The sequence below is a fragment of the Parambassis ranga genome, unplaced genomic scaffold (genome assembly GCF_900634625.1).
Source record: "Parambassis ranga unplaced genomic scaffold, fParRan2.1 scaffold_21_arrow_ctg1, whole genome shotgun sequence".
Lineage (NCBI taxonomy): Eukaryota > Metazoa > Chordata > Actinopteri > Ambassidae > Parambassis > Parambassis ranga.
Window position 1 is genome coordinate 1,797,028 of NW_021144767.1, and position 19,742 is coordinate 1,816,769.

Below are 19,742 nucleotides of genomic sequence, written 5' to 3' on the forward strand. Positions count from 1 at the left end.
AAGATTTTCATTATCCTGGAATGCAGCTTAAGACTTTGTGGCAGTATGACCACTTTACATCTTGACCATACTAGAATAGAATAGAATAGAATAGAATAGAATAGAATAGAATAGAATAGAATAGAATATAGACTTTGAGGCAAGGCGTCTGGACTTGTAGAGTTTTCTTGAAGACGTTTCGCTGCTCATCCAAGCAGCTTCATCAGTTCTAACTGTTTGGTGGGAAACATGGTTTATATGTGGTTGCAGACCTCAGTGGGTGGGTCTGGGTCAAACTTAGAAACAATAGCACTAAATGTTTCCATAATTACCTGTGATGATCTGGCAGGTGTGTCTAACGACTGGCTAACAACTATGAAACTGCCGGAGGGGGGCTGGTTGACAGCCCTTTGTTCTTGCTGTGAGTATGTGCAAACTTCCTGGGAATGGATGGAATCACTGCATTGTATGCTTCCTGGGGAAGCCACTCCATGCCTGTATGGACTCCCCAAGATTCACAAGGAAGGAGTCCCCCTCAGACCCATCGTCAGCAGCACAAACTCAGTCACATACAACATGGCTAAGCACTTGGCTGAACTCCTGACACCACTGGTAGGACTTTGTGAACAAGGTGGAGAAGATCCGAATGGACCCAGACGACACTATGGCCTCATTTGATGTCACCTCCCTGTTCACCTGCATCCCTACATCAGAAGCCACAGAGATGGTAAGGACGTGCCTCACACAAGACAGCACACTCAAGGAAAGAACCAACCTCACGCCAGACCACATCTGTGACCTGCTGGACCTCTGCCTGACCACCACTTATTTCCAGTACAATGGGAACTTTTACAGACAGAAGCACGGCTGTGCGATGGGATCATCTGTGTCTCCTATTGTGGCCAACCTCTACATGGAAGAAGTGGAGAGAAGAGCCTTGAGTTCCTTTTCTGGAACCACCCCCACCCACTGGTTTAGATATGTGGATGACACCTGGGTGACCAATGAAGTGCAACGGTTCACAGAACACATCAACGCAGTGGACAACAACATCAAGTTCACTCGGGAGGACATCAGGGAGAACAATCTGGCCTTCTTGGACTGCACAGTACATATTGAGGACAGGAGCCTCAACATGGAAGTGTGCATGAAAACCCACACACACGGACCAGTACCTGTTGTTTGATTCACACCACCCACTGGAACACAAACTGGGAGTCATCAGGACCCTGCAGCACAGAGCACAAACTGTACTAACCAGCTCAGAGGGGAAGAAGAAGGAGCAACACCACATCAGGAAGGCCCTGCAAACCTGTGGCTACCCGAAGTGGGCACTCATCAAAGCCACTAAAACAAGACCCCCCAACAACAAGAAGAAGCACAACAACCGGCGGAGAAAGAACATCTCCATTCCATATGTGTCAGGAGTATCAGAGAAACTCTGCAGGATCTTCAAAGGACACTCCTTTGAGGACAACAATGTCCACATTTTAGACAGGGAGGAAAGGTGGTATGAAAGAGGAGTCAAGGAAGCATCTATGTTAAGCTGGAAAAACCTTCCCTTAACAGAGGTGGTGGCCTCAGACATCATCTTTCTACCACATACAATACAGTGATTCCATCCATTCCAGGAAGTTTGCACATACAATAAGAACAAAGGGCTCTCAACCAGTCCCCCTCCGGCAGTCTCACAGTCGTTAGCCAGTCGTTAGACACACCTAGCCCAGGCAGCCATGGAAACATTTAGTGCTATTGTTTGTGAGTTTTACCCAGACCCACCCACTGAGGTCTGCAACCACATATAAACCATGTTTCCCCACCAAACAGATTAGAACTGATGAAGCTGCTTGGATGAGCAGCGAAACGTCTTCAAGAAAACTCTACAAGTCCAGACGCCTTGCTTCAATCTTCTCTACGTATTAACATATCATATTTTCACAGCAGTTTTAAGGTGTGTACATACTCCTAAAGGTTAATTAATAATTTTTGTTGGTGCAGTAGTCAGCGCGCATATGAGAGATATTCTCACTAACATACTGCAATGTAGATGTCTTTGTTAAAAAAAGGACCATATTTCACTTGTTTCTGAGCAACCACAGCCGCAGTAGGCAGCGCGTCAGTCTCATAGTCTGAAAAGAGTAGTAGCCAGCACGTATACGAGACATATTGGCACTAACATGGGCACTGTATATGAAAAAAAGGCCTTAAACTTCCTGGTATTGTGTTCACAATGGTGGCATTGATCCCCAGCCTCTGTCACACAGTCTGTTCAGTGTGGGGCCCCTTAAGGTCTGTGTTCCACACATGCACAATGGGTAGGCAACCACCGGATTGTATAGTAAGCACTGACAGACACCTGCTTTTATGGTCATTTCCTCTGTAAATTAGCTTGTTGATGCTACTATGTAATATTATGTACCTGTAAATGGTGAGTGTGTGTACTCTTTATTCAATGCTGTCTCTAAAAGTTGTGCCCCGTGTGAGGGTTGAACTCACGACCTTCAGATTATGAGACTGACGCGCTGCCTACTGCGCCAACGAGGCCCAAAAAAAGGGACATATGGTCTTTTTTTTTTTTTTTTTAAACAAAGATCTACAGCAGGGGTCTCAAACTCAACTTACCCGGGGGGCGATGGGGGTCGAGGCTGGGTGAGGCTGGGCCGCATCAAGTATTCCACAAAAAAGCATTCAGATATTCCAAAATACAACTGGTCCGATCTTCTCAATCTTCCAGGTCAGAATAGGGATGCAAATTATCGAGGAATTCATTCATCGTAAATTGATATGCAGCGATTTCCCTCAGTTTCACTAAGATTAAAAGCTAAACATTGTTTACTAAATAAAAACTGCATGTCATATTCCTTAATGAGTGATTTGCTGTACCATTGGGGTCAAACAGGCTGGTTTGTTTGTAGGTGATTTTGTGTTTACAGATGCAGAGCTAGCAAATTTTAAAAAGGCTCTATCGACTTGCTAAAGGTAAGATTTGACCAGTCAAGGATTCTAATGACTACATAACACATCCTTTATTACATAAACGTGTTGTAAACACATGTATTGAACAAATGCACTTCAGATAAAAAATCAAATCAGATAAAAATCATTGTGACATATATGTCACATCGGCCCTTTAGCCAAAAAACCAGTGAAAAAATGATGTGACATTATGATGAAACTCTCGAGGGTTAAAAGTCACTCCTTCGAGCCGGATTTGAACCAGCGAACTAAGGATTTCAGTTTTGTTGTCTCACTAGAGTCCTCCGCTCTACCAACTGAGCTATCGAAGGGTGGGCTGAGAAAGAAATGCCCGAGCACAGCCGAGCGTTCATAGTTGACTCAAACACAGGTCATCTGTGCTTGATTTGAAAGTCAGGAATGTGGATTGGATTTGTGTGTTCATAAAGACCTGAAAAAAATCAGACAAGATTTTCATTATCCTGGAATGCAGTTTAAGACTTTGTGGCAGTATGACCACTTTACATCTTGACCATACTATAGAATAGAATAGAATAGAATAGAATAGAATAGAATATAGAATAGAATAGAATAGAATAGAATATAGACTTTGAGGCAAGGCGTCTGGACTTGTAGAGTTTTCTTGAAGATGTTTCGCTGCTCATCCAAGCAGCTTCATCAGTTCTAACTGTTTGGTGGGAAACATGGTTTATATGTGGTTGCAGACCTCAGTGGGTGGGTCTGGGTCAAACTTAGAAACAATAGCACTAAATGTTTCCATAATTACCTGTGATGATCTGGCAGGTGTGTCTAACGACTGGCTAACGACTATGAAACTGCCGGAGGGGGGCTGGTTGACAGCCCTTTGTTCTTGCTGTGAGTATGTGCAAACTTCCTGGGAATGGATGGAATCACTGCATTGTATGCTTCCTGGGGAAGCCACTCCATGCCTGTATGGACTCCCCAAGATTCACAAGGAAGGAGTCCCCCTCAGACCCATCGTCAGCAGCACAAACTCAGTCACATACAACATGGCTAAGCACTTGGCTGAACTCCTGACACCACTGGTAGGACTTTGTGAACAAGGTGGAGAAGATCCGAATGGACCCAGACGACACTATGGCCTCATTTGATGTCACCTCCCTGTTCACCTGCATCCCTACATCAGAAGCCACAGAGATGGTAAGGACGTGCCTCACACAAGACAGCACACTCAAGGAAAGAACCAACCTCACGCCAGACCACATCTGTGACCTGCTGGACCTCTGCCTGACCACCACTTATTTCCAGTACAATGGGAACTTTTACAGACAGAAGCACGGCTGTGCGATGGGATCATCTGTGTCTCCTATTGTGGCCAACCTCTACATGGAAGAAGTGGAGAGAAGAGCCTTGAGTTCCTTTTCTGGAACCACCCCCACCCACTGGTTTAGATATGTGGATGACACCTGGGTGACCAATGAAGTGCAACGGTTCACAGAACACATCAACGCAGTGGACAACAACATCAAGTTCACTCGGGAGGACATCAGGGAGAACAATCTGGCCTTCTTGGACTGCACAGTACATATTGAGGACAGGAGCCTCAACATGGAAGTGTGCATGAAAACCCACACACACGGACCAGTACCTGTTGTTTGATTCACACCACCCACTGGAACACAAACTGGGAGTCATCAGGACCCTGCAGCACAGAGCACAAACTGTACTAACCAGCTCAGAGGGGAAGAAGAAGGAGCAACACCACATCAGGAAGGCCCTGCAAACCTGTGGCTACCCGAAGTGGGCACTCATCAAAGCCACTAAAACAAGACCCCCCAACAACAAGAAGAAGCACAACAACCGGCGGAGAAAGAACATCTCCATTCCATATGTGTCAGGAGTATCAGAGAAACTCTGCAGGATCTTCAAAGGACACTCCTTTGAGGACAACAATGTCCACATTTTAGACAGGGAGGAAAGGTGGTATGAAAGAGGAGTCAAGGAAGCATCTATGTTAAGCTGGAAAAACCTTCCCTTAACAGAGGTGGTGGCCTCAGACATCATCTTTCTACCACATACAATACAGTGATTCCATCCATTCCAGGAAGTTTGCACATACTCACAGCAAGAACAAAGGGCTGTCAACCAGCCCCCCTTCGGCAGTCTCACAGTCGTTAGCCAGTCGTTAGACACACCTGGCCCAGGCAGCCATGGAAACATTTAGTGCTATTGTTTGTGAGTTTTACCCAGACCCACCCACTGAGGTCTGCAACCACATATAAACCATGTTTCCCCACCAAACAGTTAGAACTGATGAAGCTGCTTGGATGAGCAGCGAAACGTCTTCAAGAAAACTCTACAAGTCCAGACGCCTTGCTTCAATCTTCTCTACGTATTAACATATCATATTTTCACAGCAGTTTTAAGGTGTGTACATACTCCTAAAGGTTAAATTAATAATTTTTGTTGGTGCAGTAGTCAGCGCGCATATGAGAGATATTCTCACTAACATACTGCAATGTAGATGTCTTTGTTAAAAAAAGGACCATATTTCACTTGTTTCTGAGCAACCACAGCCGCAGTAGGCAGCGCGTCAGTCTCATAGGTTAAAAAGAGTAGTAGCCAGCACGTATACGAGACATATTGGCACTAACATGGGCACTGTATATGAAAAAAAGGCCTTAAACTTCCTGGTATTGTGTTCACAATGGTGGCATTGATCCCCAGCCTCTGTCACACAGTCTGTTCAGTGTGGGGCCCCTTAAGGTCTGTGTTCCACACATGCACAATGGGTAGGCAACCACCGGATTGTATAGTAAGCACTGACAGACACCTGCTTTTATGGTCATTTCCTCTGTAAATTAGCTTGTTGATGCTACTATGTAATGTTATGTACCTGTAAATGGTGAGTGTGTGTACTCTTTATTCAATGCTGTCTCTAAAAGTTGTGCCCCGTGTGAGGGTTGAACTCACGACCTTCAGATTATGAGACTGACGCGCTGCCTACTGCGCCAACGAGGCCCAAAAAAAGGGACATATGGTCTTTTTTTTTTTTTTTAAACAAAGATCTACAGCAGGGGTCTCAAACTCAACTTACCCGGGGGGCGATGGGGGTCGAGGCTGGGTGAGGCTGGGCCGCATCAAGTATTCCACAAAAAAGCATTCAGATATTCCAAAATACAACTGGTCCGATCTTCTCAATCTTCCAGGTCAGAATAGGGATGCAAATTATCGAGGAATTCATTCATCGTAAATTGATATGCAGCGATTTTCCCTCAGTTTCACTAAGATTAAAAGCTAAACATTGTTTACTAAATAAAAACTGCATGTCATATTCCTTAATGAGTGATTTGCTGTACCATTGGGGTCAAACAGGCTGGTTTGTTTGTAGGTGATTTTGTGTTTACAGATGCAGAGCTAGCAAATTTTAAAAAGGCTCTATCGACTTGCTAAAGGTAAGATTTGACCAGTCAAGGATTCTAATGACTACATAACACATCCTTTATTACATAAACGTGTTGTAAACACATGTATTGAACAAATGCACTTCAGATAAAAAATCAAATCAGATAAAAATCATTGTGACATATATGTCACATCGGCCCTTTAGCCAAAAAACCAGTGAAAAAATGATGTGACATTATGATGAAACTCTCGAGGGTTAAAAGTCACTCCTTCGAGCCGGATTTGAACCAGCGAACTAAGGATTTCAGTTTTGTTGTCTCACTAGAGTCCTCCGCTCTACCAACTGAGCTATCGAAGGGTGGGCTGAGAAAGAAATGCCCGAGCACAGCCGAGCGTTCATAGTTGACTCAAACACAGGTCATCTGTGCTTGATTTGAAAGTCAGGAATGTGGATTGGATTTGTGTGTTCATAAAGACCTGAAAAAAATCAGACAAGATTTTCATTATCCTGGAATGCAGTTTAAGACTTTGTGGCAGTATGACCACTTTACATCTTGACCATACTAGAATAGAATAGAATAGAATAGAATAGAATAGAATAGAATAGAATAGAATAGAATAGAATAGAATAGAATAGAATATAGACTTTGAGGCAAGGCGTCTGGACTTGTAGAGTTTTCTTGAAGATGTTTCGCTGCTCATCCAAGCAGCTTCATCAGTTCTAACTGTTTGGTGGGAAACATGGTTTATATGTGGTTGCAGACCTCAGTGGGTGGGTCTGGGTCAAACTTAGAAACAATAGCACTAAATGTTTCCATAATTACCTGTGATGATCTGGCAGGTGTGTCTAACGACTGGCTAACGACTATGAAACTGCCGGAGGGGGGCTGGTTGACAGCCCTTTGTTCTTGCTGTGAGTATGTGCAAACTTCCTGGGAATGGATGGAATCACTGCATTGTATGCTTCCTGGGGAAGCCACTCCATGCCTGTATGGACTCCCCAAGATTCACAAGGAAGGAGTCCCCCTCAGACCCATCGTCAGCAGCACAAACTCAGTCACATACAACATGGCTAAGCACTTGGCTGAACTCCTGACACCACTGGTAGGACTTTGTGAACAAGGTGGAGAAGATCCGAATGGACCCAGACGACACTATGGCCTCATTTGATGTCACCTCCCTGTTCACCTGCATCCCTACATCAGAAGCCACAGAGATGGTAAGGACGTGCCTCACACAAGACAGCACACTCAAGGAAAGAACCAACCTCACGCCAGACCACATCTGTGACCTGCTGGACCTCTGCCTGACCACCACTTATTTCCAGTACAATGGGAACTTTTACAGACAGAAGCACGGCTGTGCGATGGGATCATCTGTGTCTCCTATTGTGGCCAACCTCTACATGGAAGAAGTGGAGAGAAGAGCCTTGAGTTCCTTTTCTGGAACCACCCCCACCCACTGGTTTAGATATGTGGATGACACCTGGGTGACCAATGAAGTGCAACGGTTCACAGAACACATCAACGCAGTGGACAACAACATCAAGTTCACTCGGGAGGACATCAGGGAGAACAATCTGGCCTTCTTGGACTGCACAGTACATATTGAGGACAGGAGCCTCAACATGGAAGTGTGCATGAAAACCCACACACACGGACCAGTACCTGTTGTTTGATTCACACCACCCACTGGAACACAAACTGGGAGTCATCAGGACCCTGCAGCACAGAGCACAAACTGTACTAACCAGCTCAGAGGGGAAGAAGAAGGAGCAACACCACATCAGGAAGGCCCTGCAAACCTGTGGCTACCCGAAGTGGGCACTCATCAAAGCCACTAAAACAAGACCCCCCAACAACAAGAAGAAGCACAACAACCGGCGGAGAAAGAACATCTCCATTCCATATGTGTCAGGAGTATCAGAGAAACTCTGCAGGATCTTCAAAGGACACTCCTTTGAGGACAACAATGTCCACATTTTAGACAGGGAGGAAAGGTGGTATGAAAGAGGAGTCAAGGAAGCATCTATGTTAAGCTGGAAAAACCTTCCCTTAACAGAGGTGGTGGCCTCAGACATCATCTTTCTACCACATACAATACAGTGATTCCATCCATTCCAGGAAGTTTGCACATACTCACAGCAAGAACAAAGGGCTGTCAACCAGCCCCCCTTCGGCAGTCTCACAGTCGTTAGCCAGTCGTTAGACACACCTGGCCCAGGCAGCCATGGAAACATTTAGTGCTATTGTTTGTGAGTTTTACCCAGACCCACCCACTGAGGTCTGCAACCACATATAAACCATGTTTCCCCACCAAACAGTTAGAACTGATGAAGCTGCTTGGATGAGCAGCGAAACGTCTTCAAGAAAACTCTACAAGTCCAGACGCCTTGCTTCAATCTTCTCTACGTATTAACATATCATATTTTCACAGCAGTTTTAAGGTGTGTACATACTCCTAAAGGTTAAATTAATAATTTTTGTTGGTGCAGTAGTCAGCGCGCAGATGAGAGATATTCTCACTAACATACTGCAATGTAGATGTCTTTGTTAAAAAAGGACCATATTTCACTTGTTTCTGAGCAACCACAGCCGCAGTAGGCAGCGCGTCAGTCTCATAGGTTAAAAAGAGTAGTAGCCAGCACGTATACGAGACATATTGGCACTAACATGGGCACTGTATATGAAAAAAAAGGCCTTAAACTTCCTGGTATTGTGTTCACAATGGTGGCATTGATCCCCAGCCTCTGTCACACAGTCTGTTCAGTGTGGGGCCCCTTAAGGTCTGTGTTCCACACATGCACAATGGGTAGGCAACCACCGGATTGTATAGTAAGCACTGACAGACACCTGCTTTTATGGTCATTTCCTCTGTAAATTAGCTTGTTGATGCTACTATGTAATATTATGTACCTGTAAATGGTGAGTGTGTGTACTCTTTATTCAATGCTGTCTCTAAAAGTTGTGCCCCGTGTGAGGGTTGAACTCACGACCTTCAGATTATGAGACTGACGCGCTGCCTACTGCGCCAACGAGGCCCAAAAAAAGGGACATATGGTCTTTTTTTTTTTTTTTTTAAACAAAGATCTACAGCAGGGGTCTCAAACTCAACTTACCCGGGGGGCGATGGGGGTCGAGGCTGGGTGGGGCTGGGCCGCATCAAGTATTCCACAAAAAAGCATTCAGATATTCCAAAATACAACTGGTCCGATCTTCTCAATCTTCCAGGTCAGAATAGGGATGCAAATTATCGAGGAATTCATTAATCGTAAACTGATATGCAGCGATTTCCCCTCAGTTTCACTAAGATTAAAAGCTAAACATTGTTTACTAAATAAAAACTGCATGTCATATTCCTTAATGAGTGATTTGCTGTACCATTGGGGTCAAACAGGCTGGTTTGTTTGTAGGTGATTTTGTGTTTACAGATGCAGAGCTAGCAAATTTTAAAAAGGCTCTATCGACTTGCTAAAGGTAAGATTTGACCAGTCAAGGATTCTAATGACTACATAACACATCCTTTATTACATAAACGTGTTGTAAACACATGTATGAACAAATGCACTTCAGATAAAAATCAAATCAGATAAAAATCATTGTGACATATATGTCACATCGGCCCTTTAGCCAAAAAACCAGTGAAAAAATGATGTGACGTTATGATGAAACTCTCAAGGGTTAAAAGTCACTCCTTCGAGCCGGATTTGAACCAGCGACCTAAGGATTTCAGTTTTATTGTCTCACTACGGCCCTCCGCTCTACCAACTGAGCTATCGAAGGGTGGGCTGAGAAAGAAATGCCCGAGCACAGCCGAGCGTTCATAGTTGACTCAAACACAGGTCATCTGTGCTTGATTTGAAAGTCAGGAATGTGGATTGGATTTGTGTGTTCATAAAGACCTGAAAAAAATCAGACAAGATTTTCATTATCCTGGAATGCAGCTTAAGACTTTGTGGCAGTATGACCACTTTACATCTTGACCATACTAGAATAGAATAGAATAGAATAGAATAGAATAGAATAGAATAGAATATAGACTTTGAGGCAAGGCGTCTGGACTTGTAGAGTTTTCTTGAAGACGTTTCGCTGCTCATCCAAGCAGCTTCATCAGTTCTAACTGTTTGGTGGGAAACATGGTTTATATGTGGTTGCAGACCTCAGTGGGTGGGTCTGGGTCAAACTTAGAAACAATAGCACTAAATGTTTCCATAATTACCTGTGATGATCTGGCAGGTGTGTCTAACGACTGGCTAACGACTATGAAACTGCCGGAGGGGGGCTGGTTGACAGCCCTTTGTTCTTGCTGTGAGTATGTGCAAACTTCCTGGGAATGGATGGAATCACTGCATTGTATGCTTCCTGGGGAAGCCAATCCATGCCTGTATGGACTCCCCAAGACTCACAAGGAAGGAGTCCCCCTCAGACCCATCGTCAGCAGCACAAACTCAGTCACATACAACATGGCTAAGCACTTGGCTGAACTCCTGACACCACTGGTAGGACTTTGTGAACAAGGTGGAGAAGATCCAAATGGACCCAGACGACACTATGGCCTCATTTGATGTCACCTCCCTGTTCACCTGCATCCCTACATCAGAAGCCACAGAGATGGTAAGGACGTGCCTCACACAAGACAGCACACTCAAGGAAAGAACCAACCTCACGCCAGACCACATCTGTGACCTGCTGGACCTCTGCCTGACCACCACTTATTTCCAGTACAATGGGAACTTTTACAGACAGAAGCACGGCTGTGCGATGGGATCATCTGTGTCTCCTATTGTGGCCAACCTCTACATGGAAGAAGTGGAGAGAAGAGCCTTGAGTTCCTTTTCTGGAACCACCCCCACCCACTGGTTTAGATATGTGGATGACACCTGGGTGACCAATGAAGTGCAACGGTTCACAGAACACATCAACGCAGTGGACAACAACATCAAGTTCACTCGGGAGGACATCAGGGAGAACAATCTGGCCTTCTTGGACTGCACAGTACATATTGAGGACAGGAGCCTCAACATGGAAGTGTGCAGGAAACCCACACACACGGACCAGTACCTGTTGTTTGATTCACACCACCCACTGGAACACAAACTGGGAGTCATCAGGACCCTGCAGCACAGAGCACAAACTGTACTAACCAGCTCAGAGGGGAAGAAGAAGGAGCAACACCACATCAGGAAGGCCCTGCAAACCTGTGGCTACCCGAAGTGGGCACTCATCAAAGCCACTAAAACAAGACCCCCCAACAACAAGAAGAAGCACAACAACCGGCGGAGAAAGAACATCTCCATTCCATATGTGTCAGGAGTATCAGAGAAACTCTGCAGGATCTTCAAAGGACACTCCTTTGAGGACAACAATGTCCACATTTTAGACAGGGAGGAAAGGTGGTATGAAAGAGGAGTCAAGGAAGCATCTATGTTAAGCTGGAAAAGCCTTCCCTTAACAGAGGTGGTGGCCTCAGACATCATCTTTCTACCACATACAATACAGTGATTCCATCCATTCCAGGAAGTTTGCACATACTCACAGCAAGAACAAAGGGCTGTCAACCAGCCCCCCTCCGGCAGTCTCACAGTCGTTAGCCAGTCGTTAGACACACCTGGCCCAGGCAGCCATGGAAACATTTAGTGCTATTGTTTGTGAGTTTTACCCAGACCCACCCACTGAGGTCTGCAACCACATATAAACCATGTTTCCCCACCAAACAGTTAGAACTGATGAAGCTGCTTGGATGAGCAGTGAAACGTCTTCAAGAAAACTCTACAAGTCCAGACGCCTTGCTTCAATCTTCTCTACGTATTAACATATCATATTTTCACAGCAGTTTTAAGGTGTGTACATACTCCTAAAGGTTAAATTAATAATTTTTGTTGGTGCAGTAGTCAGCGCGCATATGAGAGATATTCTCACTAACATACTGCAATGTAGATGTCTTTGTTAAAAAAAGGACCATATTTCACTTGTTTCTGAGCAACCACAGCCGCAGTAGGCAGCGCGTCAGTCTCATAGGTTAAAAAGAGTAGTAGCCAGCACGTATACGAGACATATTGGCACTAACATGGGCACTGTATATGAAAAAAGGCCTTAAACTTCCTGGTATTGTGTTCACAATGGTGGCATTGATCCCCAGCCTCTGTCACACAGTCTGTTCAGTGTGGGGCCCCTTAAGGTCTGTGTTCCACACATGCACAATGGGTAGGCAACCACCGGATTGTATAGTAAGCACTGACAGACACCTGCTTTTATGGTCATTTCCTCTGTAAATTAGCTTGTTGATGCTACTATGTAATATTATGTACCTGTAAATGGTGAGTGTGTGTACTCTTTATTCAATGCTGTCTCTAAAAGTTGTGCCCCGTGTGAGGGTTGAACTCACGACCTTCAGATTATGAGACTGACGCGCTGCCTACTGCGCCAACGAGGCCCAAAAAAAGGGACATATGGTCTTTTTTTTTTTTTTTTTAAACAAAGATCTACAGCAGGGGTCTCAAACTCAACTTACCCGGGGGGCGATGGGGGTCGAGGCTGGGTGAGGCTGGGCCGCATCAAGTATTCCACAAAAAAGCATTCAGATATTCCAAAATACAACTGGTCCGATCTTCTCAATCTTCCAGGTCAGAATAGGGATGCAAATTATCTAGGAATTCATTAATCGTAAACTGATATGCAGCGATTTCCCCTCAGTTTCACTAAGATTAAAAGCTAAACATTGTTTACTAAATAAAAACTGCATGTCATATTCCTTAATGAGTGATTTGCTGTACCATTGGGGTCAAACAGGCTGGTTTGTTTGTAGGTGATTTTGTGTTTACAGATGCAGAGCTAGCAAATTTTAAAAAGGCTCTATCGACTTGCTAAAGGTAAGATTTGACCAGTCAAGGATTCTAATGACTACATAACACATCCTTTATTACATAAACGTGTTGTAAACACATGCATTGAACAAATGCACTTCAGATAAAAAATCAAATCAGATAAAAATCATTGTGACATATATGTCACATCGGCCCTTTAGCCAAAAAACCAGTGAAAAAATGATGTGACATTATGATGAAACTCTCGAGGGTTTAAAAGTCACTCCTTCGAGCCGGATTTGAACCAGCGACCTAAGGATTTCAGTTTTATTGTCTCACTACAGTCCTCCGCTCTACCAACTGAGCTATCGAAGGGTGGGCTGAGAAAGAAATGCCCGAGCACAGCCGAGCGTTCATAGTTGACTCAAACACAGGTCATCTGTGCTTGATTTGAAAGTCAGGAATGTGGATTGGATTTGTGTGTTCATAAAGACCTGAAAAAAATCAGACAAGATTTTCATTATCCTGGAATGCAGCTTAAGACTTTGTGGCAGTATGACCACTTTACATCTTGACCATACTAGAATAGAATAGAATAGAATATATACTTTGATACTCTCACAACGCTCCTCAAGGTAAAACGTCTCTAAGATGTCAAACTTGTGCAAAATATTGTCCATAACCAGATCAAAAGTGTTTTTTTTCTTTGTCAGAACCTGAATGTTTATTATTATTTCTGTTTATTAGAACTTTAATGTTGGTTTAGGTCCTTTGGTTGTTCCAGGGTTTAGATCTTTCCATCAACACATTAGTCAGGGCTCTTGAGAGCAGGTATGGACTGGCCATCTGGCATACCGGGCAATGCCCAGTGGACCACATTTTTGGGTTGGGGATGGCATAATGTAATCAAAAGTTAGGGCTGAAACAAACCAGTATTTTGGTACTCAGATACTCGCCGATTATTTTTGCGATTATTCAAGTACTCGGATCACGCGTAAATGTCATCGTTTTCCCAATAGAAACAGCTGCAGCGTCAATGCTTCAGTCTAGGGCTGGGCGATAAAAATGATAACGATAATTATCGCGATATAACTTTTTTCAATAACAATATGACAAAAGTTCGATAATGCTCAATAAATGTGTACACGTTGTGTGACGCTGCACATGCGCATTGCATGCTGGGCTCTCGAGTGCTACATGTGGAGCTGCACCGTCACTGTGAGGAGCTGTGACTTGGAGGAGTGGTGAGAGAAAAATTAACAGCACAGACAACGTGGAAGACACAAAACGTCTGTAGTGTGGAGATATTTTGGCTGTTTTGTTTTTGTTTGTTTAAATTATACCTAAAGCACTTAGACCTTGCACATGCAGCCACGCTACTTTTTTTATGTTTTATAACATTATGTGTTTTATTATTATGTGTTTTATAATATTCGAAGTCGACAAAAGCATGTTTTACAAAGTCGCTTACGGTTCAACTTTTGTTTTCTCCGAAAAGAGGACACTTTAGGCTTTCTATTAGTATACTCCGCCATGTCTCTGTCTTGTTTACAGGCTGTGTCTATGGGAAAGTCAGTGTCCAATCGGACGATGGAACAAGATCACAAGGTGCTCAAACTCCAATTGTAGAGCTTTCCGCTCTCACATGGTATATCAAAGATGGTTGATTCGACAGGAGACGTATCACCCCTGACTAGCTGGGTCGTCTACACGGTTGAAAAGCAGCTCTGAATGCAATAATAGATGCGTACCCGACCGTTATCTCAGCTGGAATGTCATCAAAGTCAATAGAGCGAATCGCACATTTTTTGCTTATAGTGTAATAAATTTGTATGGGTTATGGTTCTACTTTTTAGTACAAAGATATAGCATGTAATATTGATTTTATGGAGATTTTATTAAGAGATATACACCTTAGTTTTTTGAAGAATTGGTCATGTCATGTTTTGACAAATAAAGAGAAGCTTAACACCACAATTAACCATCTGGTTTCTACAAACTGTTCTCCTCTAAATGTGAAATAAATATAGATTTTACTTATCGCGTTAATTATCGATATCGACTGATATGGAAATAAATTATCATGATACATTTTTTGCCATATCGCTCAGCCCTACTTCACACCGCAACCTCCTCCATACCCGGCGCCAAAACCGTGTGTCTATGTGTCCGACCTGCAAACTGCTCACTCGCGTTTCGAACCCAGGACCTCTTGAACCCAAAACACTGATCATCCCACTGCACCACAAGAGAATCATTCTCAATGATGTCACTAACGAGTCGTCGAATGCTAAATTAGTTATCAATGCATTTTGCATTGGAATATTACTCGAGTAATCGTTGCAGCCCTAAAAAAAGTACATCATAGATATTTTCTATCAACCACAATGGTATTTGAGATGTTAGTATTAGTATTAGTATTAAATAACAATGTTGGTGATATAGCAGTATACAAAAGGGGTACTGGGAAACTCACTCTAAGCTTGAACTTGAAAACTTGAGAGCTCTGCTTTGTGTCCATTTGTTCCTCCAGTTCTCCCTCAACAACATGACTGTAAGGAGAAAGAGATCCTGTCTGACCAGCAGCTCTGTAACCAGGAAAAAAAATCCAGTCTGGACCATTTTGCACCGTTTGTCATCCAATACAAAGAAGAGCTCAACCATCAGGACCCACTGCTGACACCTGAGATAAAGTTACACAGAACAGGTAAGTGAAACTGCAAACAAGCAGTGAATCCAGTGACTCATGCAGGATCCTATTCAGTTCTGTGCAACGTTTATATTAAGCTTAATGATCAAAACTGTTAAACATGTTTTCTTGTTCTAACCCTTTAGATCTCACTCAACAACACAATTTTAAGGAGAAAGAGCGGATTCCAGCTGACCAGCAGCTCTGTAACCAGAACAGGAACAGCAGCCTGGATTGGGAGGAACCAGAACTCCCACAGGTTAGAAAGGAACCGCATGTTCTCTCCAGCAGTCATGAGGAAGAGCAGCATGAACCGAGAGAGGAGACTGAGCCCTCTATATTGACTGTTGCTAATGAAAGGAACTATATTGAACTAGAACTAAGCTGTGACAGGATTGTCTCTCACAACTCTCCTCCAGGAAAAAAATCTGTAAAATGTAAACCTGGTAGAAAAGGTGAGAAGCCATTTTCTTGCAGCACATGTGGCAAATGCTTTTGTCGAAATCATGACTTAGCTATTCACATGAGAACCCACACAGGTGAGAAACCACATTGTTGCAAAACATGTGGGAAATGTTTTACTCAAAATGGTAGTTTAACTGCCCACATGAGAACCCACACAAGTGAGAAACCACATTCTTGCAAAACATGTGGGAAATGTTTTACTCAAAATGGTAGTTTAACTGTCCACATGAGAACCCACACAGGTGAGAAACCACATTCTTGCAAAACATGTGGGAAATGCTTTACTCAAAATGGTAGTTTAACTGCCCACATGAGAACCCACATAGGTGAGAAACCATTTTCTTGTAAAACATGTGACAAATGTTTCAGTCAAAAAAGTAACTTAACTTTCCATATGAGAACTCACAGATGAGAAGCCATTTTCTTGCAAATTATGGTGGAAATGTTTTAGACAAAATAGTGTTTTAACTGTCCACAAGAGAACCCACACAAATAAGTCAAGTGTTTGCCAAACAGGTGTGACCAACTGAACTATTTGTTTAATGTTCTTTGGTAGGTTTTATTTCTGTGTACTATTGAATGTAAACTGACAGCTGAGATCTGTCATGTTGATTTGTGTGTATGTCGAAAAAACATTTTTTTATGCAACCAGTTCAATGAATTGGTTTCCTGAATGAATTGTTAAATAATTTATATAAAACTATGTTTTTTTTTATTTTAGATACTTTAGTAATCCCAGAGGGAAATTCTTTAAGGCTGCTGCCAAGCAGTGTCATACAATGACTAGCAAGGTGCGCCACAGGCTAGGGTGAAGTGTTTTGCCCAAAGACACACAACATTGACTTTAGGGAGGAGTTGGGATTGAACCACCAACCTTCCGGTTATTGGACAACCCTGCTATACCACTGTGGCGCTGCTGCCCCGAAAACACAAAGGCACTGCTGGGATTTGAACCCAGGGTCTCTGTGATGGAGGTAAAGCATGCTGGGACATGTTCAATCAATTGTACTGCATTTCTGCAGTATCATTTCCTTAACATAGCATGTAACACTTGATAGCCCTGATTGTCTGTAGACAGTTGTCAATTAATAAATTCAAATTAATTCTATAATACCTGACTTATTTTTCTACGAAGGTTTGAATTTTGAGACTGTTTAAACAAGAGAGAAAAGTGTGACAATGTGCTGCTATGTGGTGGCAGGGCAGCAAGTAGGTGGGCCCTGGTAAGAAAAAGAGGGGCTGCCCAGCTGTAGCAGTGGTGTAAAACAGCTGACCCTGGCGAGACAGGGGGCTAACCCGGCACAAGTAGGCACACACACACGGCCAGGTGCCATGGATGGACAGTGGCAGAAGATTAAAAGATGAGTAGCAGTCAAGGAGGGGCTTGATGGCTTTAGAAGGAAGGGATTATGCCTTGTTTTTGCAACCGGTTGCTGACTCAGGTCTTCTCGTATCATTTTTGATCTGCAATAAAGACTCTGACTCTGAGTTTGCCTGTCTACAGTTGTCTTTGTGACTGTTGGTTTTGTAGATGTGAGCTTTATTGACCTCAGTTCTCATATTTCAAAAGAATGTACAGAACAACAACAATTTGTTATATCTTTCATCATTATTTCAGGTGAGGGAAATGAGGAAATAGTTCTTAGAAACGACACAATTTATTAGCCTCTGTCTAGCAACTTGGCAGAGCTCAACTCATCCTCATACAGGGGCATACTCAACATTACATGCTTACGTACAACATAACTATGGTTACCCGTAGGGACCAAAATACATAACAATTTGGACTACTGGTAAATGATGGCTTTAGAGGACCTGCACAGCTCAGCTGAAATCATTCAGACCTCAGTGCTACATATGATGGTATCATTTGATGGACTGTGTAGTCCTGTTTGGATGTCAGATTTTATAAGGTCCATAGCTTCTGTTTTACAATGTGTTATTTTTGGCCCACAAGCTAAACAGAACCAGAAGTGCAAAAATTGACTGATGAAAATGATATTGAGCATTTCCTTACCTCTTTTCACATCTGACAACATCATTTCACAGACACTTTGTGATGAAATGACGTCAGCACAGTGTGTGTAGTGTGTACTTGTAACATCAGCTAGACCCATGTAGAAGGCAGATGTGGACTTTTGTTCAATAAGTGTCTTTGACTGCGGAGATTTTCAAACAGGTCTCTGAATAATAGGAGGAGGATCCTGCTGTGAGCTCCACTGGAGACACTGCTGCTGCTTCTTACTTCTTGGACCACCCGTTATTAATACATTGTGTTGAACAGGTGTACATAATAAAGTGTCTGCTGGGTGTAATGTTGTTATTACTCCCATCAGTGTTTTACAAAATCTTCTCATATGTCCTGTTTATTTCTGTTACCAAAAAAGAGTCCAAACAAAACAACAGTGTGTTTGGGATGTCTCACAGCTTGTTCTCCTCCTCTGAGCACAACTTTTTTTCTGGGGTCATATTTAAATACTGTTGTGTAATTGGTCAGAATTTTGAAAAGTGTGTAGTGATTGGAGAAAAATGGAAAAGCCTCTCCACTAACTGAGAATCCACACAGGTCAAACAGTACTGTCTGCCAGACCTGTGGTTCAGTCTATTATCATGCTAGGCGCACGTACACGCCCACCTCTGAACATTATCAGCTCGTTACACATTAAGGAAACTGGTGTTTGGGCAAAAAAGCAAAACCATGGAATCATGAATAGTATCAACAAATCTTCCTCCTCCTCCTGAAATGACTGCAAACCTGATGCTCCGCTTCTTTGTCTCCAGGAGTCCTAATTCAAAGGGACTGTTTTCATTTGTTGATGTTTACATGTAGAATGTGTGATTTATGATGCTGCTGCTCAGATGTTTTCATGATGTTTTACCACGATTAAAGAACACGGTGATGTAGTGACTTGTTATATTTAATGTAAGTACTAAATGGTATTAAATACTAAAGTGTGGAATGAGAAGAGACTCATGTGTCTGCATGTCAGTAACACAAAAGAACAGCTTAGCAGAACGGTTGTCATGTGATTGAGGTTTGACTGAGAGCTCGTTCGTTCGAATCAATGAATTGCTAAGAATGTGAATCAAATAAATGAATTTTGGAAAACAGTATTTTCTTTAAATACACAGCAAAAATAAACAAATAGCATGCAGACATGAAAGAAATGACACACTGCTGTAACAATGGCAAAGCAGTGAGCCCCCTGCTGGTGATCAGCTGCATGTACCAGAAGCAGAGGAGGATCCGACTGTCTGACCTCTGATTCTTCTGTCAGCATCAGACACATCACAGTTTGATCAGTTTTCAGATCACACACAGCAGCATCAGTAACACTGAGCAGACATTACACACTCCATCAAACACACACACACACACTGCTCACTTATAACAGGGATAATAAGTTAAGTTCTTTACAATAAATTTTATTATCACTTCACACATGGCACAGTATATATGGCAGA

At 43.0% G+C, this 19,742-nt stretch overlaps 5 non-coding genes across 5 annotated transcripts; all 5 read right to left on the bottom strand.

The window, feature by feature from the left end:
* Positions 1-2,450: 2,450 nt before the first annotated feature.
* Positions 2,451-2,523, bottom strand: trnam-cau (transfer RNA methionine (anticodon CAU)). Its single transcript has one exon. It is a non-coding gene; the product is annotated as a tRNA-Met (tRNA).
* A 3,341-nt stretch (positions 2,524-5,864) lies between these two features.
* trnam-cau (transfer RNA methionine (anticodon CAU)) lies at positions 5,865-5,937 on the bottom strand. The gene has a single exon. It is a non-coding gene; the product is annotated as a tRNA-Met (tRNA).
* A 3,351-nt stretch (positions 5,938-9,288) lies between these two features.
* Positions 9,289-9,361, bottom strand: trnam-cau (transfer RNA methionine (anticodon CAU)). The gene has a single exon. It is a non-coding gene; the product is annotated as a tRNA-Met (tRNA).
* A 3,319-nt stretch (positions 9,362-12,680) lies between these two features.
* trnam-cau (transfer RNA methionine (anticodon CAU)) lies at positions 12,681-12,753 on the bottom strand. Its single transcript has one exon. It is a non-coding gene; the product is annotated as a tRNA-Met (tRNA).
* A 654-nt stretch (positions 12,754-13,407) lies between these two features.
* On the bottom strand, positions 13,408-13,498 carry trnay-gua (transfer RNA tyrosine (anticodon GUA)). The gene is given in 2 exon segments: positions 13,408-13,443; positions 13,462-13,498. It is a non-coding gene; the product is annotated as a tRNA-Tyr (tRNA).
* Between the last annotated feature and the right edge of the window lie 6,244 nt (positions 13,499-19,742).